General features: G+C 38.2%; 1 protein-coding gene and 2 long non-coding RNA genes across 5 annotated transcripts in view; all 3 read left to right on the top strand.

The window, feature by feature from the left end:
• Positions 1-8467: 8467 nt before the first annotated feature.
• LOC145455071 (uncharacterized) lies at positions 8468-9860 on the top strand. Of its 3 annotated transcripts, none has more exons than XR_013920271.1 (4): positions 8468-8607; positions 8985-9081; positions 9288-9429; positions 9763-9860. It is a non-coding gene; the product is annotated as an uncharacterized LOC145455071 (long non-coding RNA). The 3 variants fall into 3 exon arrangements; XR_013920272.1 differs by having other exon boundaries at positions 8562-8612; XR_013920270.1 differs by lacking the exon at positions 8468-8607 and having other exon boundaries at positions 8624-9081.
• A 3529-nt stretch (positions 9861-13389) lies between these two features.
• LOC145455404 (kinesin-like protein KIF14) overlaps positions 13390-26370 on the top strand; it is a 245977-nt gene continuing 232996 nt past the window's right edge. The window contains exon 1 of the mRNA XM_080333373.1: positions 13390-13437. The gene's annotated coding sequence lies outside the window, so the exon portion shown is untranslated. The remainder of the gene's footprint in view (positions 13438-26370) is intronic.
• On the top strand, positions 22004-22386 carry LOC145455988 (uncharacterized). Its single transcript, XR_013920472.1, has 2 exons — positions 22004-22128; positions 22198-22386. It is a non-coding gene; the product is annotated as an uncharacterized LOC145455988 (long non-coding RNA).

Here is a 26370-nt window from a genome sequence, read left to right as displayed (position 1 = left end):
TTTTTTCACATTTCCCGTGCTGGAATGATTCGAGCAGTGAGTTGCTTTTTTATCAAAAAGATTTTTTATCAAAAAATTGACTTGACGTTTTAACATTTTTGCCACAAAACCGACCCATTCCTTATTTCCGTAGCTTGCTCATACATTAAAAATTACTGCTTGGTTATACACAACGAATTTCCATGCTTGCAAAAACTACCTTGTGTCTTTTTCAGGGGGCTTATTCCAATACGAGCATTCTGACATTGCGCAGAGTCATATCTGCTCTTTCACAGCAATCAAAATCGCTGACGATAAAGAAATCGGTCATTCCATAACGGGATTCGGCTTTGACATGGTAGGTGACTAATTGCGAGATGCATATCAACTCCTTGTAAATGTCAAATGGATAAAAGGTGCTATATTTTGTATGGATGGTTTGAACGTGCGTTTGGCGTTCGCGTTCTGTGTGTGATCCTTGAATAATCCGACTGAACAGTATATTTATCTTGAGATACGTAATATATCATGAATTGTTGCCAAGGAATTGTTGGCAGTTTGATGAAAAAGTAAATAATTACGTTTATATTACCATTCTACATGATCTGCACAATTTAATGGTAGATTATTTATTTTACTGATATAAAAATCTCACTGATCAGTAGCATGAAGAAGAATTGCGTTGATTTCGTATATTGGCAATAACAAGTCGCACATTTTAGGCAGCTAAAAAAAGTTTGGGTGGCAATTACAGAATTGCAATGATTGCTACTGTTAGTCCGGTCATGAGCAGGGTTGTAATGACTCGAGTCATGACTCGACTCGATTCAGACTCGAGTCACGATTTTTTTGTGACTCGACTTGACTCGAGTCATTTTCTTGAAATGGGAAAATGACTCGACTCGACTCGAGTCAATATTTGGATTGACTCGACTTGTACTCGAGTCATTACGCATGACTCGACTCAAGTCATTGACTCGCGACTTATTTTATGTGACTTGAAGGTGAAGAAAGTTGCGAATCACAATGGTTAGATCAACGCATGTGACGAATTCTGTCGACATCGCTATTTGTCACCACTGCTTTCGTTGCACTCGTCTGATATCAGATATGCGCCGCCGTAAAAACAAAAGACCATGGTACATAGTAGCAAAGAGCAATGCATTGTACAAAATCATCCAGTGATGAAGAGGTAATAGATCTTCCGCCATCAAAGTACTCAAGACATTTCAATTATACAAGCAAACAATCGAAGCAAAGTCCAATTAGAGCCAAAGAAATGACTGAGATGGTCAAGTAGCCTACTTGGAAGAGACTGATAAGCTCATGTGCAGATATGAAGGCGATGATTCTTTGCATTTTTGGCCGACTAGAATGGATGAGTATCTGATGCTCTTCAGTGTGGTTCAAAATTGCTTTTCAATTCCTGCATCTAATGCACCAGAGGAACGTGTATCCAGTGGATGTGGATTATTCTAAGGCCATGCCGCCTCAACATATATATGAGAATCTCCTTTTCACTTAAGTATTTTTCAAGTGTAACTCATTGATTTGATCTGTTGTCCGTGAAAACACACAATACCCTCCGTCCGTTTGACGTTTTGTTAAGTATGTGCATTGTGCACGTGATAATAATGAATGGCTAATGTTGTGTGATATTTGTACAATGGGGCCGATCAAAAATACCTTCTTTTTTATTCTACTGGGTTGCTACTTGATAGAATTGCTACGTTGCATAAAAAGAACACTGAATCTTCCCTAATTTGAAAAAGTGGAATCAATGAAATGAGAGGAGAAAATTTTGGATTTGAAAATACATGGAGTATTTTTAGTGAGAAATGATTTCATATAATATAATTACATACTAGCAGTAAGTTGACTATTTTTTCGTATCCAAAATATTCCACTCTAATAACTCCGCTTCTTCTAGTTGGAATTGAGCCAAATTTTCTATGAATCATATTTTTACACAATCTAACAATATCATGAGGTAGCCGGTATATTTCGAAAGTCTCTATTTGTAATTAATCCAAAATATTTTCTCTTAGCATTGCTTTCTACTGGTTGGAATTAAGCCAAATTTAAGTTCTTTTAGATTATCTAACAATTTTAAGAAGTAGCCTCTTTTTTGAGATTCTGTCCTCATTTTTGAGAATTTTTTTGGTAAATGTAGGGCAAATGAGACTAAGACAACAGTAAATCAGCACTAAAGTAACGCTCCGGCGACTATTTCGGCAGCTGAGCAGGAAAGTTGACCTTTTTTTTGGTCAACCACCTGATATGATGTGAAAGCAAAACTGTACCTCTACATAAGCGTTTATCTGTTGATTCTTTACCAGCTTGTATCTAGCTAGACGTGAATTCGTAGGTCTTCTATCAGATAGTATATGTAAACGTGAATTCGTGAATTCTCTATAAGCTATTTGTGAGCGGTCGTCGACGTGCTCGTAATAAAAACTGAATGCTTTTATTTGTGATAGGCTATATCAGACTGACAAGACAGATATTTGCTTTAAAGTTCTAAGATTAGTAACGTTATCGTATTGGCGGCCTGTCTCGTCTATCTGTAGCATTGGTATATGAGGCCAGGAACTGTCTGTTATCTGCCTAACTAAATAAACTTGTGCCAAGACTATGATAGGGACAAAATAAGCATGTTTGGCAAGCAAGGAATTCGATATCACCCAAGCAGGATTGAAAACATAAGTTGAACATGACTTCAATACTGTGACTTGGACTCGACTCGAGTCATAACACTATGACTCGGACTTGACCCTTAAAACGGTGACTTGGACTCGGACTCGAGTCGGTGATGAATTGAAAATGACTCGACTCGACTCGAGTCAAAACCACAAAAGTCAGATTGACTCGTGACTCGGAACCATGTGACTTGGTTACAACCCTGGTCATGAGCAATATGGAAGAGGCCCATGATACGCTCAGTTATGCAGCTAGAGCGAGAATCATTGTGAACTATATGAAAATCGCCGAAGAATCGCCGAAAAGTTGGCAGTGAAGGATATATGGCAGAAGCAAAGTAGTAGACTTAGCTGGGTTTCGTGCAGGCCAATCAGAGAGCGCCACGTCATCATAATTGCCACGCCTACATTGCCACATCATCCGCCCATTGCCGCACCTATAGCACACCTATTGCCACATCATCCATCCATTGCTATATCATCGCTGCATTGATTGCCGCATCTTGATACTTTTCTCAGATATTGTATTATGTGTATTTAGGACTAATATCATCCGTCCATATTTTTTAAACTTGATTTTATGTGTACAAGTTACGGTTTCTGTAGTTTCCACATTTTACGACTTATGATTGCTGCGTCAAAACTTACCTTGGCTAGAATCGACAGATTTTCTATTATGTGTATTTAGGACTATGTATTTAAATTCCTATTCAGATTATACATAAATACGAAAACTATGATGTCTATGTAAGGTTATATTCTCCGGATAATATTAATAATATCAAAATTCTACACATCATCACTAATTACTTAATATAAAATGCGATTTTGAGCGCTGCGACTTGATAATATGAACCCCTACGCTTCTGATGCATGATTTTTTTTTGTGATAAGGACCTAGGTAACATTCAGAGTCTGCAACGATTGTTTGGATATACATTATAGCAATACCCCACTAAACTATAGGCGGTTATATTACTCTATTGGTCAGAGATAACTCATCCGACCATAATTTTAAACTTGATTTTATGTATACAAGTTACTGTCTCTGCAGCCTCCACATTTTACGACTTATTTTCATTAGACGCAGGCAAGCGATTCTCCAGTTCCGAGCTACAGAAACAAATCACTCGCATGTGCGCGTTCCGAATAGTATTGTAGAATTTTCTAAAGTCGTAACAGCTTAGTAGCATATACGCGAATCCCAAGGTGAAAAATAATCGAACGAACTATAGCCGTAGGCGTGCGATTCGCAGGGCTTTATTTATACAAACTCTATCGATGCCTGTACGCAAACCCCTGCGTTAAAACGATTAGGTCTAATTAATACGTTCTGAAGCCGAAAATTTAGTCAACATCATTGAGATAGCCATGATTTGAAGATGGTGATCGAGTGTGACAATAGCACTCACCAAGATTAGACAAACATAACCTTAAACTACTCTCTACTTCACAAAATATAAAGTTATAAAAGTAAGCAGATTTCTATGAAAACCCGTGAAATAGAAGTAAAAGTAGCCTAGAAACATAACTACTTAATGAAAAATCGTGATTCTTGAAGTGACCACATTTCATACGATTCAGTCCTTTTCATGTCACTAGAATAAGGGTGATTAAACCAACAGAGAAACGCCGCCGGCCTCTTATAACGTAATAATGTAAGCTGCGTCGGGTGCTGCTATAATGTTAGGAGCGAATATAGTAGAAAGTCCACGTCTGGACACCTGCAAGCAAGTGCGCATACTACCGTAGTAAACGCATAACAGAATTCATGCAAAAGTCTATATTGCTTTGTGATGATTTTGATGTTGTTCCATACCGATTGGGAAGATAGGACTCCTAATTTCCTTATCCCGGAACGTAGCAAGAAAAATCGTATAAATTTTGTAAAGTAGATAGAAAACTACACTATTCCGATGCAGTAAAGACTCTTACACGCTGGATTTTGTGCAGTATATACTAATTTTACATTGCGGAGTATTCCATAAACGTTAATCCAGTGACCCTCCTTCTATTTTCAATCACGATCCGCTTATTATTCTAGGCTTCGAACCCCACACCCAGTACGTTTTATGGGGATTAATATTTTTAGATTAAATATAGGGTATCGAGACTTCGTGAAACTTACTCGGAAATAGTTATTTCTACCCTAATTTAATAGATTTCTCAGATATCGTAGCAACGGAACTGGCTTCAGCGAGCGGTTAAGGCGTTGGACTTGAGTTTCAATGAACAAGTGTTCACATAGGTTCGAATCCCACACCCACTACGTTTACGAGAATTAATATTTTTAGATTCAAATTTAGCGTATTGAGTACTTTTTCTGCCTTTTTCAGCGCATTAGAGACGTTTACACTATTGATTTCGTGAGCTTTACTTAAGTTTTATAAATTAACGTAAAAGTAGCCATTTCCGAGTAAGTAAAACGTTCGTATTGTAGGTTCATTTCTGCTTAATACTATAATTATCATGGAGTTGAAGCAGTCCAATATCAAAAACACCCGAAAGTATTTGTTGCATATAGCTAAAAACCTAATTGAGTACTCTGAAGAAGTACAAGTAGCACAGTTTGTGGTATTTCTATGACATCGAAATTTAGCTAACCAGAACTTATACTCGAGTACTCCGAAATGTACAAGTACTTTACCTTTACACGACGTTTCTGTAAAATGAATACTGATTTTATTAAAAAATAAAAAAGCACGAAAAATTACATTTTATCCCAAACCATCAGAATACTAAAGTAGCTTATCGCGTATATGGACCTAATACTAAAGTGTTTATGATTTCAGTTCGCTTCAACTTCATGACATTTTCAGTATTAAACAGAAGTATAGGCCTAGAATGCTAACTTTCTTCGTAAATACCTACTTCTAGCTTAATTTAATGGATTTATCTAACATCATTGCTTTACTTAATCTCTCCAAAATGTGCATTATACAAGTACGTCACCATCGAATCCCTCTGGCTGTATCTATATGGCAGTATAATTGCGGCAAATACTCGAGCATTAATTTTAAAGTAGCTTAGGTATCTAAATGAGCTCCAGGACATTGTGATTATGCAGCATACCAAATTTCATCACACATTTCATGATGGAACAACTTTAAAACTAACGCAGTTCTTTAGCAACTTTTGCAAGTTTTAGAAAATATTATACCGACATCGCGACATCTTTCAAAAACAAAACCATGATCAAAGCTTGAGAGATCATTTTTGCTATTTTTCATTGACATAAGTCATTCTGGAGCGCGAAAACGCATTGTACGATATAGATGAAACTTGAGCAAATCCTAGGATCCTCATTTTCAAAGTAGCTTAGATCTCAAAATAAGCTGGGATTTACAAATTATCTTTAGCATGAGATATATAGTGTATCTGCTCTCTAGAGTCCATATCACCTCTCGATGATAAAATTCAGCTTTACCATCTAATTCGCTTCCCAATTTATATTCTACGACACGATAACTTTCCTCCGTATGATCATTAAGGCTTCTATCTTTATTGCAGGACGGCTTTGTAGAATTCTTTGATAATACCGCTTTATACTACAATAAAGTATGGAAGGGCCTCATGTTTTTCGGAATCGGACTGACATCTATTGTAATAGCATTATCAAGATAATGGATGTTCGCATGTTTTGTCTCATGTAATATTTTAGGAATATAATTCTTCATCGTTTAATCGCGTCCATTTTTCTGTAGGATGTATACAGTTTTTCTGAGAATACTCGAAAGATTGCCCCATAAGAAAACCTTCTTTGTACTTTTAATTTGTCAAATTTCTACAGCTACGTAAGGGAATTTTTAGGGTTACCCAGAATGACGATTTTTTCAATATATTTGAGAAATGACATAACGCACCTTTAGGGCTGTGCAATCTGTTCCATCGTTATACGCTTGTAAGTCGCCCCGAGCATTCGTGTGTCAACGAGTATGCAGTAATCATTTTCTTCGCTACCTGAAATGGAACGATTTAGCTTCAAACTCAACGCATTAGCATAGCGAATTTAAGTATAGACGATAAATGATATACAGTATAGCTCTACCTAATTAATTCATAATATTGTAACCACAGCGAGATTCGAGTAATAAGCGGGGCTAGATAGTCTACCCTTAACAGAGAACTTGCATATACATTCGAATTTATGCGACTTCGGCTATATTGCCGGTTAACATTATAGCCGCGCACATAAAAAACATCCCCGCGCGCGCGTCTTAGGATTAGGTGGTAGGGTTAGGCAGGGTTTAGGAGCGCGCGGGAATGTTTTTTATGCTTATACAACTCAATGAATACCCATCGGCCTGCTTACTACATTTTAAATATTCTCTCCGCTATTGTGTACACAAGAATATACTTCTCTTAGTAACCAATTTCTCGTGAATTCCGAAACACATTGACGTGTGTTAACTTCTGGTATTACGTGATAATATCATTTTCATGTCTGATAATGTCACTTGTCAAGGTGATATAAACGTAAGCTCAAACTACTTTGACATACACAGTCCTAAAAGTAGGTAGTTCCACCTGAAAAACCTCTTGAGTAGAGGGTAAGTTATCTACGAAAATAACCATCTATATTAGTTACTTTTAGATCCCTAATTGTACTTTTGCGCAATATTTGAGTTTTAGGAAGTACCCTTCAAAGTGAGCCTACATCTTGGATATTATCCAAAACCACATAAATTTCGCTTCGAACGAGGTATCCTTTAAAATAAGGTAGAAGTAGTCATTTCCGAGTAAGTAAAACGTTAGTACTCTAGGTCCATTTCTGTTCAATACTCTAGCTATCATGAAGTTGATGTACTCCAATATCATAAGGACTTGAGAGTATTTGGTGCATGTAGGCAAAAAACCTACTTGGGTATTCTCACAAAGTGCGAGTACTATACTTAACAATTCTGAAAGTTAGCGCAGTGGTATGTTCCATTGTCATAATGTCCTACACCTGTGAACCGATCTTCAAGTTGCGCATTCAATGTTAAGCTCGGTAATTCCGTTATTAAAGTTGAGTATGCATAGGTACGTGCTACGCCCCCGCAAAAGTCGGCATGGAACTGGATTAGTTTTAAAGTTGTTCAATCATGAAATGCGTAACAAAATTTGACATGGTGCATTGTCATAATGTCTTACAACGGTGTAGCGAGTTTCAAGGTTGGGAGTCGATTATTAACATGGTAATTCCGTTATTAAAGTTGACTATGCATATACCTATACGTGCTACGCTACGGAAAACAGACTTAGCCAAAAGTCTGTATAGAACTGCGTTGGTTTTAAAGGTGTTACATCATGAAATGTGTGACGAAATTTGGTATGGTTCATTCTTATTATGTCCTACAACTGCGTACCAACGTTCAAGGTGAGAATTTGATGTTTAGCATACTAATTCTGTTATTAAAATTGACTATGTATGGGTATATGCTGTGTTCACGAAAAGCAGATATGCGTAAAAGTCGGTATTCGACTGCGATAGTTTCAAAGGTGTTCCATCATTAGATGTGTGATGATGAAATCTTGAAAAACCTCGATCTCAGCTACGCGGAGAACATTAACTTTACGCAACTCGGGACTATTATTTCGTGCGATCTAACATATTTGTCAGTTGTGAACTCGCGCTTGCAGTCAAAAGATTTCATTGCTATGCAGCTCAAAAACATTAAGGTCTGCGCGATTATTGCTGGGGCCGCGCATGTTGCCGAATACTATTCCAAGAAATTGACGCGTGTAAATGTGCCACGAATATAGTTGATTACGATTCCAAGAAGTCGCGGTCACATCGACAATGCGAATTAGAACATTATAAATAAAGTTGCGTTGGCGATGCGAATTAGAATGTTTACTTCCGACGTAAAGTAATTCGCATTCTGAAAACTTCACATTTCTGTTCCAAGTATAGTCATGTGCACAGCGAACGAGGCAGGCATCACAGGTAAGGTAGGATCCATGTATTTTTGTATCGATTTAAACTAAATTTAGCTATAATTTCTCGATGCGGTATTAGCTTACGTGGATTGTGCACGCAGATTGAATTACGTTGAGATTTCTCCAATAGCTAATAACGTAATAATTAGTTCTGTGCGCAGATATAATATTAACCGGCAATATAGCCGAAGTCGCATAAATTCGAATGTATATGCAAGTTCTCCGTTAAGGGTAGACTCTCTAGCCTCGCTTATTACTCGAATCTCGCGGTGGTTACAATATTGTGAATTAATTGAGTGGAGCTATACTGTATATTACTTATCGTCTATATTTAAATTCGGTATGCTAATGCGTTGAGTTTGAAGCTAAATCGCTCCATTTCAGGTAGCGAAGAAAATGATTACTGCATACTCGTTGACACACGCAAGCCCAGGACGACTTACAAGCGTATAATGATGGAGCAGATGGCACAGTCCTAAGGGTGCGTTATATCATTTCTCAATTATATTGAAAAAATCACCAGAGTTTCATGGCTGAAGCTTTATCATTTCGAATGCTGAATAATCATATATTACATCTATAGTAATACCTAGATCACGCTACGTCATAATTTGTGCTATTACAATATTAAGATTTAATTAAGTAGAGCTTCGCTATATTATTTACGACCTATTTTTTTAAATTTAGCATGCTAATGCGTTGAGTTTGAAGCTACATCGTCTCATTTCATGTAGCGAAGAAAATGATCACGGCATATATTCGCGGACACATTCAAGCCCGGGACGAGTTACAAGCGTATGATGATGGAGCAAATTGCACAGCCCTAAAGGTGCGTTATATCATTTCTCAACTATTATGAAAAAATCGCCAGCGTACCGAGATTTCTCCTATATCGTACCATTTAAATAGCTATAACGTAATAATCAGTCCTGTGCGCGGCTATAATGTTAACCGGCAATATAGCCGAAGTCGCATAAATTCGAATGTATATGCAAGTTCTCTGTTAAGGGTAGACTATCTAGCCCCGCTTATTACTCGAATCTCGCTGTGGTTACAATATTATGAATTAATTAGGTAGAGCTATACTGTATATCATTTATCGTCTATACTTAAATTCGCTATGCTAATGCGTTGAGTTTGAAGCTAAATCGTTCCATTTCAGGTAGCGAAGAAAATGATTACTGCATACTCGTTGACACACGAATGCTCGGGGCGACTTACAAGCGTATAACGATGGAACAGATTGCACAGCCCTAAAGGTGCGTTATGTCATTTCTCAAATATATTGAAAAATCGTCATTCTGGGTAACCCTAAAAATTCCCTTACGTAGCTGTAGAAATTTGACAAATTAAAAGTACAAAGAAGGTTTTCTTATGGGGCAATCTTTCGAGTATTCTCAGAAAAACTGTATACATCCTACAGAAAAATGGACGCGATTAAACGATGAAGAATTATATTCCTAAAATATTACATGAGACAAAACATGCGAACATCCATTATCTTGATAATGCTATTACAATAGATGTCAGTCCGATTCCGAAAAACATGAGGCCCTTCCATACTTTATTGTAGTATAAAGCGGTATTATCAAAGAATTCTACAAAGCCGTCCTGCAATAAAGATAGAAGCCTTAATGATCATACGGAGGAAAGTTATCGTGTCGTAGAATATAAATTGGGAAGCGAATTAGATGGTAAAGCTGAATTTTATCATCGAGAGGTGATATGGACTCTAGAGAGCAGATACACTATATATCTCATGCTAAAGATAATTTCTAAATCCCGGCTTATTTTGAGATCTAAGCTACTTTGAAAATGGGGATCCTAGGATTTGCTCAAGTTTCATCTATATCGTACAATGCGTTTTCGCGCTCCAGAATGACTTATGTCAATGAAAAATAGCAAAAATGATCTCTCAAGCTTTGATCATGGTTTTGTTTTTGAAAGATGTCGCGATGTCGGTATAATATTTTCTAAAACTTGCAAAAGTTGCTAAAGAACTGCGTTAGTTTTAAAGTTGTTCCATCATGAAATGTGTGATGAAATTTGGTATGCTGCATAATCACAATGTCCTGGAGCTCATTTAGATACCTAAGCTACTTTAAAATTAATGCTCGAGTATTTGCCGCAATTATACTGCCATATAGATACAGCCAGAGGGATTCGATGGTGACGTACTTGTATAATGCACATTTTGGAGAGATTAAGTAAAGCAATGATGTTAGATAAATCCATTAAATTAAGCTAGAAGTAGGTATTTACGAAGAAAGTTAGCATTCTAGGCCTATACTTCTGTTTAATACTGAAAATGTCATGAAGTTGAAGCGAACTGAAATCATAAACACTTTAGTATTAGGTCCATATACGCGATAAGCTACTTTAGTATTCTGATGGTTTGGGATAAAATGTAATTTTTCGTGCTTTTTTATTTTTTAATAAAATCAGTATTCATTTTACAGAAACGTCGTGTAAAGGTAAAGTACTTGTACATTTCGGAGTACTCAAGTATAAGTTCTGGTTAGCTAAATTTCGATGTCATAGAAATACCACAAACTGTGCTACTTGTACTTCTTCAGAGTACTCAATTAGGTTTTTAGCTATATGCAACAAATACTTTCGGGTGTTTTTGATATTGGACTGCTTCAACTCCATGATAATTATAGTATTAAGCAGAAATGAACCTACAATACGAACGTTTTACTTACACGGAAATGGCTACTTTTACGTTAATTTATAAAACTTAAGTAAAGCTCACGAAATCAATAGTGTAAACGTCTCTGATGCACTGAAAAAGGCAGAAAAAGTACTCAATACGCTAAATTTGAATCTAAAAATATTAATTCTCGTAAACGTAGTGGGTGTGGGATTCGAACCTATGTGAACACTTGTTCATTGAAACTTAAGTCCAACGCCTTAACCGCTCGCTGAAGCCAGTTCCGTTGCTGCGATATCTGAGAAATCTATTAAATTAGGGTAGAAATAACTATTTCCGAGTAAGTTTCACGAAGTCTCGATACCCTATATTTAATCTAAAAATATTAATCCCCATAAAACGTACTGGGTGTGGGGTTCGAAGCCTAGAATAATAAGCGGATCGTGATTGAAAATAGAAGGAGGGTCACTGGATTAACGTTTATGGAATACTCCGCAATGTAAAATTAGTATATACTGCACAAAATCCAGCGTGTAAGAGTCTTTACTGCATCGGAATAGTGTAGTTTTCTATCTACTTTACAAAATTTATACGATTTTTCTTGCTACGTTCCGGGATAAGGAAATTAGGAGTCCTATCTTCCCAATCGGTATGGAACAACATCAAAATCATCACAAAGCAATATAGACTTTTGCATGAATTCTGTTATGCGTTTACTACGGTAGTATGCGCACTTGCTTGCAGGTGTCCAGACGTGGACTTTCTACTATATTCGCTCCTAACATTATAGCAGCACCCGACGCAGCTTACATTATTACGTTATAAGAGGCCGGCGGCGTTTCTCTGTTGGTTTAATCACCCTTATTCTAGTGACATGAAAAGGACTGAATCGTATGAAATGTGGTCACTTCAAGAATCACGATTTTTCATTAAGTAGTTATGTTTCTAGGCTACTTTTACTTCTATTTCACGGGTTTTCATAAAAATCTGCTTACTTTTATAACTTTATATTTTGTGAAGTAGAGAGTAGTTTAAGGTTATGTTTGTCTAATCTTGGTGAGTGCTATTGTCACACTCGATCACCATCTTCAAATCATGGCTATCTCAATGATGTTGACTAAATTTTCGGCTTCAGAACGTATTAATTAGACCTAATCGTTTTAACGCAGGGGTTTGCGTACAGGAATCGATAGAGTTTGTATAAATAAAGCCCTGCGAATCGCACGCCTACGGCTATAGTTCGTTCGATTATTTTTCACCTTGGGATTCGCGTATATGCTACTAAGCTGTTACGACTTTAGAAAATTCTACAATACTATTCGGAACGCGCACATGCGAGTGATTTGTTTCTGTAGCTCGGAACTGGAGAATCGCTTGCCTGCGTCTAATGAAAATAAGTCGTAAAATGTGGAGGCTGCAGAGACAGTAACTTGTATACATAAAATCAAGTTTAAAATTATGGTCGGATGAGTTATCTCTGACCAATAGAGTAATATAACCGCCTATAGTTTAGTGGGGTATTGCTATAATGTATATCCAAACAATCGTTGCAGACTCTGAATGTTACCTAGGTCCTTATCACAAAAAAAATCATGCATCAGAAGCGTAGGGGTTCATATTATCAAGTCGCAGCGCTCAAAATCGCATTTTATATTAAGTAATTAGTGATGATGTGTAGAATTTTGATATTAATAATATTATCCGGAGAATATAACCTTACATAGACATCATAGTTTTCGTATTTATGTATAATCTGAATAGGAATTTAAATACATAGTCCTAAATACACATAATAGAAAATCTGTCGATTCTAGCCAAGGTAAGTTTTGACGCAGCAATCATAAGTCGTAAAATGTGGAAACTACAGAAACCGTAACTTGTACACATAAAATCAAGTTTAAAAAATATGGACGGATGATATTAGTCCTAAATACACATAATACAATATCTGAGAAAAGTATCAAGATGCGGCAATCAATGCAGCGATGATATAGCAATGGATGGATGATGTGGCAATAGGTGTGCTATAGGTGCGGCAATGGGCGGATGATGTGGCAATGTAGGCGTGGCAATTATGATGACGTGGCGCTCTCTGATTGGCCTGCACGAAACCCAGCTAAGTCTACTACTAAGCAACTGATATTAAGTGAGAACAGGAAAGCTCAAGAAATTGCAGAGTTGGAAGTAAGATTGATCTGTTATCCTCATTCACTATAGTTGCAAAGCAGTTGTGATAGTAGTAATCTATCTTAACTGAACTGACCACATAAAGATCGTCATTCATCAGTATTGATACTTGTTTTACCCACCCTCTCAGCATATAGCGTGTATAATAGCGGCATAGTCGCTGAACTCAGGTTTACTAGGTCTGCTGCGCATACCTAGGAATTTTATTGGGTATGCGGCATACTAGAATTCCGTTTGGTCTGCTACTGTCTGGCTGGTGAATTCATCCATTTAGAAATATAAGCAATGTATTTCGTAGTGCTGCTGAAGACGTGAGTAGTATAGTAGATCGGTCGTGACCTGGCAGGGGCTCTTATGGGCGGGGTGGTGACCTGCCTGAAAACCCGGGGTGATGACCCCACCCTTTCAGACCCCCCTCTCGGCGGTGAGTCGTAATGGGTTCTTATGGGTGCGGCCGTGATTCGTACTTTCGGGTATAGGCTGCAGCGGTGACTCGTATTGAAAACTCGGGGTAGTGATTCGTACTTTCAGGTATAGGCTGCGGCGGTGAATCGTAATGAAAACTCGTGGTCGTGATTCGTACTTTCAGGCATCTCTCGCACGGTGTTGAATATGTATCAAGTAAATAGTCATGTGATTGGTCCTTAGTTAATGTGTATATTCCAAATTACGGCGAGTACGACAATGATATATCGTTATTCTTATGGACACGGCGATGATTCGTACTTTCGTTGATAGAATGCTAGCGGCATGTCGTACTTTTAGCAAAAAAGGGTGTGAAATAGTTTGCTAAATCTAGGAATCAGTCGCTTGGTAATTAGTTTACCACGGAGCCGGCGTAGACGGTGATTCGAATAGCAACAATAATAACCGCGTTCACAAACTAACACTCCAAAAAGATGTGAAATATTCTCTACAAGCGCTCGCAAGATAACACATCAGAATAGCCATCTCTCGTGGTTTGATGTTACAAAGGTGGGAATTACGCACAAGTAATATTTTGATAATTAGTTTACCACAGAATCGGCGTAGACGGCGATTCGAATATCAACAATAGCCGCGTTCACAAACCAACACTTCATAAACGTGTGAAATAGGTTACAAATCCCATGATCGCTCACAAGATAACACCAAAGACATAGCCATTTCTCGCGTCTTGTCATTACATACATCCCAATCGCTACTGTGTAATATGTCGGTGGTTGTTCCTATCAAGTAATAAGTAATGAATAACAGTACCAGCGCAGACCGTGATTCGAAAACCAACAATTTGACACTTGCACGCGATCGCTATATGTTTTGAGACTTCGGAACAGTCGTTGACTTTGCGTGATGCAAATCATGAAAATATTCTATCAGTGTGTCAATTTGTCAACTTGAAATGAAACTTACTACACAACTCAAGTTGATTCGTATCTGAATGTGTCAATTCAGTACAATTCTAATTAATTTGAGAAATCTTTTTAACGTGATCTTTCGATTCGACCGTAACCTGAATATTACTGACGCCGACTTTCAGTCACATTGAATTATTCACACATTCGCGCCGCTGTTTTCACACCTATAGAATCAATACCAACTATAACTCTACAAGAATCAAGAATCACAAGTATGTGCATTATACAGTTATTGTCTTTGTCAACTTGAAATCAAGCTCTTAATACAAACACACATCTTATCACTTGTCAACTCTATCATGAAAATCCTCGAACCTGTATTATTAAGAATGTTATAGTACGGTGTCGGAATCCACTCGCGGGATGTACTAAAGGTAAATTCAGATAATCCAAATTGAAATATTTCGACTTTGGTATAGTCTCAATTGAAATAGATTGACAAACATGACTACCAACTTTCAACTCAGTCATATTTAGAGATTATACGCATATTGATTTGAAACAAGTACCCAGCAAACACAAAACCGTAAAAGGATCATCCGGGACCATCTCGATTAGGTTCTGATTTTCTAAGTGTCGGGGGAATGTCTAAAATACGTAGTAGGATGGTCTTGTGGTTATATTCAATCAGAATAAATTCATACTCGGTGTTGTTCCATCTCATGCATTAGGCTTCGTTATATCCGGTAGTTAACCTAATAATGCAAATTTTATATCTCTCGCTGGTATGACTAAAATACGTAGAAAGGATGACTTTGTCGGTACATTCAATCACGATGAATTCCCATCCTGTTTTCTACGATCTCATGCAGTAGCTTCGTTCTATCCATTAGAAAACAATGTTCTCCCTTCGTTTATTGCGTGAGGATGTCACCGGTGTTGTATATTCGTGTTGTTGCTCTAAGGTCGAACAGTTTTGTTTTCTTCTGATATATATGATCTTCATTATATATATATTCGCTCTTTCGGTAATCTCGCATGTTCAACGAGTATGGCTAATAGTTTTATTCAGAGAATAACTAAATAAGTGAGATGTTGTACGTTTAGGAATATGATTATCGATGCGTGACTTCTAGAATATTTCGGCGATTCAAATTTTACGTCATCGCGCCGGTCAAAGATTTGACGCGCAAAAGGTCGCAGCCAGGCATAGTTCGCTCTTTCTGTGTGGTAAATGCCGTAAATATATAGGAATTGTGACTGACTGAGGTAGCGGGTTAAAGGTATATACGCAGTAGAATATAGCTTATGGGGTATTTCGAATTGCCTGTAGTATATGACGCCTAGAGCTGTTTGACTTTCTGCAAAACAGGTGTAGACAACTATAGAAAAGTTTCAGCTTTTCCAGGCTAGAATTAGAGCTAAACCGTTTTTTCCGAATTAGATTACAATTATATTACTGGCATTTCGCTTTAATGAAATTAGACCACTATAATTATCTAGTTGTCCAAGTCGCTTCAAACATCTGAAATACCGGTACCTATACCTACGGTATATCATAATATTTATATGCTTGAATTTTCTAGGTATATAAGTCATATAGATACATACCTGTAGAACACTGATTCGTGATTTTATAAAAGTTGGTGCAAGAATGGACATTTTCAACTTGATGTTAATTAATGGAGCAAAATTTGATATTTGAGTGCAATTATACCTCGAATCCAGTGACAAGATTATTAATCGTTGAAACCAAACGCAGCTTGTTTATGTTGGCCCAGAGAATTTGGCTAGCCAGACCATATTGATAGAATATGGTCACAGTAAGACAATATTTTGGGCTAATTTACATGAACTTTCCAACATTTGATTTGATATGTCCGCTAAAACAGTTGTTATTCCGCTTTCGAATAAGACCTAAATTGCTGATTTCAATGGTAACTGTTGAATAGCATATTCATATTAAAATGAACCCGAATATTTTCGGCTGACACTCGTCAGGGGTAATCGTCAGCAACTAGTAGAGAATTCGAAAGAACAGCGTATATCAACAATCGTAACACAAAAATATGACGTCACCAGCATGAAATGTCGAATATGAGAGCGTTCAATGTACTATTTTTAGATGATACACGAACTCTTTTTGTTGACACAGCCTTGGCTGGTGTATTTTGATAAAAGTCAAAGTTAACTCACCCGCTCAAGATTGATGCGGACCAATCAAAGGCCATAAATTCTGCAATTGGCAAACACTTGTTGGATAATCCCGCCTGTGCGAAAAATTATCGAGACGACAGATTTCGCATACTAGGAAAGGGTCGCTCACACTTTCATTTGTGCGCCTTGGAGTCGACTTTTATCAAAATACACCAGCCAAGGCTGTGTCAACAAAAAGAGTTCGTGTATCATCTAAAAATAGTACATTGAACGCTCTCATATTCGACATTTCATGCTGGTGACGTCATATTTTGTGTTACGATTGTTGATATACGCTGTTCTTTCGAATTCTCTACTAGTTGCTGACGATTACCCCTGACGAGTGTCAGCCGAAAATATTCGGGTTCATTTTAATATGAATATGCTATTCAATTGTATATTGAAGTTCTGTACCTCAAAAAAGCTGTTCAAATGGTAACTGTGTTTGTCAAAGGCTGTAAAGGTAATTTATTTTCCATGTTAGATGTTTGTTTGTGATGTTCATGGTGGTGGTTCGACTACACTGGTCATTTTACACCAGGCCGGTTCTTATTATTATCCTTCCGTATCTGCCCGATTACCAGTGAACTCGGTAATTAGTGAATTCGGCCGCACAAACTCGGCACTTGGCGAATTCGGCCGTGGTAGATCTGGTAGCGGTACCGGTCGCCATGATTGGTTACTGGAATGTTTGCCGGTGAACTTGGCACTTTGAGTGGTTGTCAATGTTGTACGGGGGTCAGAGCATGCGTAGATCACACAGTCACGGCATGATTAGATCACAGATTGCGTAATCGCGGGAAATAACGCGACGCTCTTCACTTGGTGAACTCGGCCCTTGGAGGAATTGGCACTAGAACACCTTCGCATTAGAAATGCATTTAATATGAATGAACAGTATCAAAAAGGAAATTTAAACGTGTCGTGGCTCGCGGTAGATCTCGTAATCTTGGGTTCCTTCAACCCTGTTATCGAGACACCCTAACCCCAGAGTGGAATCGTCTCTCCAAAGGCAAAAAATAATTTATTTTGACGTGATCATGCGAAACATTTGTTGATGAGGAACACTGGCTTGTCGTGATCGATAAACGAAGAAGCGCCCTTGATCTTCCACATTTTCGATCTCACATACAACGCCAAGATCCATCTTCTCAAAACTTACACGACACAGGCCCCTCACTCACGCCATCGATTCCAAGCAGACCGCGCGTGGTCGGTATATGAGCGCTGCGTTATTTCCCGCGGCTACGCAATCCGTGATCTAATCACGCCGTGACTGCGTCATCTACGGATGCCCTGACCTCCTTACAAGATTGACGAATCACTTGATAATACTATTATTAGTTTAATAATTCATATTAATAGCTGTTAATACACTTCATTACAAAATTTCCCGAGGGCCGAATTCACCAAGTGCCGAGTTCATCGGCAACCATCTGCCCACTTATAGCACGGCCCACTCCTAGGCTTTTTAAGACATGGCTATGCGGATCAGATGGCGAGGAGGAGCCTAGATAAACGGCCAACACTTCGGTAGGAATTATGGAGTCGACGTGTAAGGCTCGAACCCGCAATTCATTGGTGTTTAGCTATAATGGAGGGTACCACTACGTTATTTGTAAAATGGGACCGTAGCATTTGGCATTTCGTGTGGCAATTGACTTTTGTGTGGAAAATTGTGTTCGTTTTAGAACTTATCCGAAACTTTTATTCCGCCATAGATTGTATATGATAAAACGAAGCCACTCACCACAAAGGAGAATTTAAAGAAGTTTGATGACATATTGAATGAAAGCAAAAGCCTTTGCAAGAGATGTGGTATGTTGAATCTGTTTTGTTATTTTCAAATGCTTGCCGATAGCAGACGGTATATATAAACGTAAGATGTGGAAGCTATCAAGGTGTTATGTTTATTATTTGTAGAAATTCAGTCAGTCAAAGTGGACGATCGTATCGCTTGGATTATATTTAGGCTTATTTTAGCATCTTTGAGATGCAACTCTGAACGTGGACGGTCATGAACAGTCAACTAATTCTGTTCCTATATTGACATATCAGACATTTGCACTCGTACCGTTGGCGGCGACAATATTGGTCAGTCAGCAAAAAGCATCATGAAGAAGGTTGCCAGTCTGGTGAAATTATAGCAGAGTCGGAAAGAATGGGAAATACACTTTCATCAACCTCCATTTGAACAAGATCACATATAGTAAGAGACATTCATGATATGCTGCAAATGTGGCTGTGTTCTTTGTCTAGTCACCCCACTCATGTAACTATTGAGGCTTTATGCCAGGGTTGTAACCAAGTCACAAGGCTCCGTGTCGCAAGTCAATTTCACTTTTATAGTTTTGACTCGAGTCATTTTCAATTCACCACCGAGTCAAGTCCGAGTCCAAGTCAGCGAGCAGAGGGCCGAGTCCGAGTTATGGTATTATGACTCGAGCCAGAGTATAAGTCATTGTGTTAGCTGCTTAGTTTCCAATTTAGGTCTTGTTAAACCAACTTATTATATTTTTTTGTGACATCGAGTGGGTCGCATTTATAATATATGAATTTTCCTTACTTTTAGCAGTTTCTGGCCGCATTTTCAAATACCAGTATCAATAGGCGAATTCCCAATAGCGATTTGCTGTACTATTCTTTGAAATAATCATGAAATGTCGGTCTTGGCCGTCTGAGTCTCAAGTCATGCGCAATGAGTCGAGTCATTTCCGTACTTTGAGAAAATGACCTGAGTCAAGTCGAGTCAACAGAAAATCGTGACTCGAGTCTTACAACCCTGCTTCATGTAATGAGCATTTACTTTGAAGATAAATAGTAATTAAATAACTGGTTGGTGGTACAAAATTTTAATACTGCTTTCGAAAGTACCTTCATGATAAACGTTATTGAAACCCGAAGAACTTTTCGCGCGCCAATTAAAGAGCTACCGGCACGATAAAGGAAGCAAAACAGAGTTGAATTCAAAATCAGATGGAGAATTATGACGCATTAATGTCGAATGTAGAAATAACATCAATGGAGCCAGAGCACAGCAACAATGCAGTGTATAACAACGGTCGCGTAAAACAGTATGACAGCGTGACACAATTCTTTATTTATTTATTATACTGGTGCCCACCGTAAATACTATTTTATTCAAGTCCAAATTTTTCGATGGCAATAACTCCGCTTCCACTTGTTTGAATCGAACCAAATTTGATGAACATCGTTTCTATACATAACCTAACACTTTCATGGGGTGAACAGAAAATTTTCAAATTTTTTCTATTCATTATTATAATAATTATTATAATTAATTATTATAATAGTAAATATTATTATATTCTTTATTCACAGTAAAACTGGTAGATACACACATAATCCGGGGAGCAACCTGCCCCCAAAGGAAAATGGCGAGATTGGAGTAAATTTTTAAAATTTCAGTAATACATTCAAATTGTTATTCCTATGCAATACACGGAGAAGTCAGATTACAGAATTGCAGCAGTTGAAGAATTGGCAAGGGTTACAGAGCAGAGGTAGAGATGATTGAAGATGAAGAATCGAAATTACAGAAATTATGCTGTGATTCACAAGTGTAATTTTAGTCCAGTGGTGCATTCAACGCCTTCCAAAGAATATGCACAGTGCCCAATAACGTGATCTTTTGGATCATGTCGAATCGAACGTTACCCGGAATCTGTCGGATATGTCTCATGAGTTTTTTGCTTACGACCCCTGTAGCGCCAATGACTATCGGTACAATGTTTATTTTGCATCGCCACATTTTCTCACATTCCAGTCTGAGGTCTGCGTATTTGGACTGCTTTTCTGATTCTTTTTGTTGTATATTGTGATCAGCTGGGACAGCCAGTTCAATGAACAAGCATTCTCTTTTCTTTTTTAGTTTGATGATCATATCCGGGCGGTTGCTTCTGATTTCGCGGTCAGTTATAACTGGTACATCCCACAGAATTTTTACCTGGTCGTTTTCTGTCACTGGTGCTGGGCTGTAATCGTACCAATTTTTTGTCGAAGTGGTGATGTTAAAATGTTTGCATAATTCAAGATGAATGTAGTGACCAATCCTATTGTGTCTCCATGTTTATTCGGTAGCTGCAAGTGCACCACAGCCGGACATGAGATGTGCCACAGTTTCATTTTAGTTGTGGCACATTCTGCATTTGCCGTCCGTGTTTTGCTTCAGAATTCTTTTGCGATAGTATTTTGTAGGAAGCGATTGGTCTTGTGCTGCGAAAATGAATCCTTCGCTTGCCGGTTTCAGACCAGAGCTGGATAGCCAGGTCCATGAAAGCTCGTCTACATGGGGCTGTGAAGTTAACTTCTTGTGCTGTCCATGAAGAGGCATTTGACTCCCATATCGTTTCTCTCATTTTGAGCGTTGCATTTTTGTATCGAACTCGTGCTGCTTTTGCTATTGTTGTGGGTTTGGCAACAGTGTTTTCAGCAGTGTACAGGTTAGCTGTTTCTATGTTGACTTCTCTGACGTACTTGTCGTGACGATAGCTCAGAGATTTTGTTTTGCGCTGTTTGTCTTCCTGTGCAATGAGTTTGCAGTAAATGTTATCGCTGTTGTTGATGTACTGTGACAAGCCAATGATTTCTGTTTTGAAAGTTTGTTCAATTTCTTGTAGTCCTCGACCACCTTTTTTTCAGGGGATATACAGTCTTTGTGTATCAGATTTTGGGTGATGCATGTGGTGCATTGTCATCAGTTTTCTCGTCTTTGTGTCCAATTTTTTAATTTCATCTTTGCGCCAGTTCACCACACCAAAGCTATATCTCAAGACAGGCACTGCAAGACTGTTTATGGCATTGATTTTGTTTTTGGAATTGAGTTCAGTTTTGAGAATTGATTTGAGCCTGCTGATGTATTCTTGTTTTAGACTTGATTTCATTGCAGCATGTTTAACGTTGTCGCTTTCACAGATCCCTAGATATTTATAGTGATCTTCAGCATTCAATTCTGTTATGGTTTCGTCCATTTTGAAGTTCATGTCGCCAGTGCTGGTGGCCAGTGCAGTTTTGAGCATTTATCCAAGCCAAATTTCATTTTTATATCTTCCGAAAACTCATGAACAATTTTCATTTGGTTATTCAGGTCCGTATCGGATTTCGCATACAGTTTCAGATCATCCATGAACAAAAGGTGATGAATCTTTTGACCTTCAGAATTTGCTGCTTTTTTCATCACGTATCCTGTTTCATTTTTTCTCAGCAACTCACTGAGTGGAGCTAAGCTGAGGCAGAATAGAAGTGGTGAGAATGAGTCGCCTTGGAAGATACCATTGCATATCTGAATTGTACAGGTTTCTGTTTCACCTTGGTCATGTTTGATCAACAGTTTTGTATGCCAATTTTTCATTGAATTTTCAATAAATCTGATGATGATCGGATTCATTTTGTACATACGCATTGTTTTCAGTATCCACGTGTGGGGGACTGAATCGAAAGCTTTTTTGTAGTCTATCCATGCCATGCTGAGGTTAGTGTGTCTCCTCTTGCAGTTTTCCAGAATGGTTTTGTCAAGGAGCAGGTGGTCCTTACAGCCAAGGGCGCCTTCCTTGCAACCTTTCTGCTCAGGCGGTAGAAGATTTTCTAGGTGTTTGTAGCTTCGTTTTGCCAAGATTTTGGTCAGTGTTTTGTACATGGTTGTCAGGCATGTTATTGGCCTGTAGTTCTTGGGGTCCCTGGTGTTTTCATTTTTTGGAATAAGATAGGTGATCCCTTGTGTGAACCAGGCTGGGATCTCGTGAGAGCTGCATGGTTGAGGATAAAAGCTCATTGTAGGTCACCGCTAGGTAACTGTGTTGCAGTTAGTTTTTTTAGCCAAAAGTTTTTGATCTGGTCAGGTCCAGCTGCTTTCCAGTTCAGTGAACTTTTTAGGGCCTCCTTGATTTCTTGTTTTGTGATTTCTGACCATTGTTGTTCTGGTGTTTGTAGATGGTCAGTGTGGAGGTCTTGTATCCAATTTGCATTTGAGTTGTGCAATTTTTTGGTTTCCCATATTTTCTTCCAAAATGATTCCACATCTGCAGTGACTGGTATTTTGCTACTGGTAATTTTTTGATTTGACTTTTGTTTCATCATTCGAAAAAATTGTCCAGGTTTGCGAGCAAATAACGAATTTTGGCGATATTGTGTTTCTCGTTTTTTATATCGTTTCAATCGTTGTGCTTTGGCGCATATTCTCATTTTTAATTCTTCTTGCAACATTGTCAGTTTTTCTGTTGACTGCAGTTTGGTTTGGTGCTCCAGTTCTATTCTTTTTACACTGTAAATTTTTTACCGTTGGTGACGACACCAAAAAGAACGCGTTTTGTGTAAAAAAAATAAACACCTGAAAAGATGTTTCGCGTTTTGGTTTGGCGTTGTCAAATACTGTGTTGTGCCATATACCCGGTGTCAAAAGATGTGTTGTCTCATATAGGAGTTTTCTACACCGTGCATGAACCCCATTAATCAGACCTAAATCACCCTCTGTAGCTGTTCAAATTGATTACTAAACAATCTGGCGTGCACGACCTCTCCCCGCAGTGATTAAAATGAATTACTAAATGTTCTGGCATACTAGGCACACACCCCGCCGATTGTAACGCAGCATAAAAATCATTCCATAGTTTGCAATGAAACCATCATATTAAAAATCAACGACAGTAATAAGCATTAAGCAATGCTAAATGCAAGTTATGCACAAAATCAACGACAGTAATAAGCATTAAGCAATGCTAAATGCAAGTTATGCACAATGAAACAGTACTGTTGCTAGTACAAATAAAGAATTGTGGCACAGCATGAAATAATTAGATTGAAGCCATTTTAGAGCATGCGGTAACTAAGCATAAAGAACTGCCGCATATGACTTAATAACCCCCGAACTTAACCCGACCCTCAAATTAACCATTACATATTATCAAACTGACCCTTATCTACCCCTAAATGTAACGATTACCCAGCATAGGGCAGAATTCAACCCATATGCTAAAGTGTCAAAGGATATCACGGGACATGCTTATATCTCCACTGATCTACTGGAATGATGTATTACATTAGCGAAATACTGCAAAATAAAACAAGACAGTGTGACAAGATAAAAGTTCAGTATGGACTACTGTAAAAATCTTGGACAGTACTAACCAACCAAAGAAAGGGGCTTATTATGCCCTTACTGCATGTGTTCACATGTGTTCAAATTTCCTAAAGAAATTACTCAATTTTTCGGAGATATATTGGGTGTTTCTGTCGCCAACAACAAGTCTCTTAACAAATGCCAGGATTTGAAATTCCTTGGGGCATGACACATCCCAGGCATAATAACATGCCATCATATCAATTAAAACATCTAAAACCGTTGCGTCTTTATCACCGCAAGGAATCGATTCCCCCACAGCTAGAATCCAGCCTTGGATCGAACCATCCTGATGTCTTGCGATGACTAAATGTGAAGTATCATGCTTCTGACTCTTGGTCTCTATGTCGAGGGCCTGAAACACAGACACATGTTCAAGTGTAGGCCTACACCTACATGCGAATTTTGGAAATCGCTTTGAAAAAAATCTGAAATCATCAGGTAAGGACATCCATGAAATAGACCCATTATTAGGTTTCTTTCTATTCCGTTATGCTTTCCCATCCTATACAGCAGGGGTTCTCAACCTGGGGGGCGCGAAGAAGCGGTCACCTGAAAAATTTTTTCACGCCACGCACGATTGACCTACAATGCACGCGTGTTTCTCAACATATAGGCCCAATATCATATATATATATTCTCTCATCAACCTTCATAATCGTCCATACCACCAAACCATCTGTTGGGGTTGCTAGCATCCCAGTTGGATTTTGTGATATGACGATAAGGGGGGCGCGAAATTTGTCACTATCAAATAGGGGGCGTGTCTAAAAAAAGGTTGAGAACCACTGCTATACAGTAATGTTTTCTCATCATATATTAATGGAAGTAGCAATTCGGCCTGATGAAATTGAATGATATAACGGTTACTACTAATGCTGAATCAAGATGAATTTTAGGTTCCAATTTACCTGAAAAATCTTATCCAATATATTCAATATTTGTTGATTATTGCTTCTCATGTCGTCAATGATTGTTGGCGCAATTATGCTCTTGAAATCTTCTCTGACCTGAGACAAAAAGTAATACCGACACGAAACACTGATAGAGGTGGCTGATAAAATAAGAGGGCCTTTTTGCTATTCACGTCAATGCTATTCACGTCAGCATTTTGATGACCTATGTAGCCTACGGCCGCATTCCAGTGCATAGTTGCAAGGAACTAACTAGGTGCCAAATACCCCTGTTAAAATGTCCACGGTCTATTTTCAGTGGGCTATGGACTAATCTCTCTATTCATGTCATCTTACTCAACAACGCACCCGAATCGGAAGGGTTCTAATGACTCGATTCAGGATTTTCTGATGACTCGAGTCATTTTCTCAAAACACGGAAATGACTCGACTCAAATCAATCTATGTATATCGACTCGACTTGGACTCGAGTCATTGCGCATGACTCGTACCAAGCCATATGACTCGAGACTCAGGCGGCCAAGACCAACATTTCATTGTAATTTCGAAGAATAGTAAAGTGACCACACTATTGATATTTCGTCTATTGGTACTGGTACTTGAAAATGTGACCAGAAACTGCTAAAGTGAGGAAAACTGGTATAACATGAATGCAATCATTCGACGTCACCAACCAGAGTTGAAAAAAGTGGATTCAACAAGAATGCTGAAGAGTACCAAGCTATCCAGTCACACGCTCATGCCCACGGATCTACTGGACTGAAATATATAAACGAAATATTGCAAAAGAAAGCAAAACAGTGTCCCAAGATAAAAGTAGACTATGAACTACTTGCACAGCAATAACCAAGTCAAATTAGTGGGCCTATCAGGACCTTACAGTATGTGCTCAAAATTGTTGTTGAAGAAATTATTCAATTTTTCACTGACAATATTAAACACATATGTGTCATGCACTATCAAGTCGCATGCTATGACCAGTGTCGACGAAGCTAATGGGCTGTGTATACTAACGAAATACTGCAAAATAAACAAGTCCGTGAGCCGAGATACAAGCAAAGGATGAGGTACTGTTTAACAACTTGCACAAGAATAACCAAGTCAAAGAAAGAGGCCTATTATGCCCTTACAATACATGTTCAAATTTCCTAATAAAATTATTAAATTTTTTAGAGATATATTGGGTGTTTTTATCGCCGACAACAACCCTCTGAATAAATGCCAGGAATTGGAATTCCTTCGGGTATGACACATCCCAGGCATAATAACATGCCATCATATCGAATAGCATATCGAACACCATTGCACCGCCGTTACCTCACGGGACGGATTTCCTAACAGCTATGAT

Source organism: Botryllus schlosseri, chromosome 14, assembly GCF_051294905.1.
Source record: "Botryllus schlosseri isolate E-star chromosome 14, Bs_hap1, whole genome shotgun sequence".
NCBI lineage: Eukaryota > Metazoa > Chordata > Ascidiacea > Stolidobranchia > Styelidae > Botryllus > Botryllus schlosseri.
The sequence above is the reverse complement of the archived record's forward strand: the minus strand, read 5'-3'. Positions and strand labels throughout refer to the sequence as shown.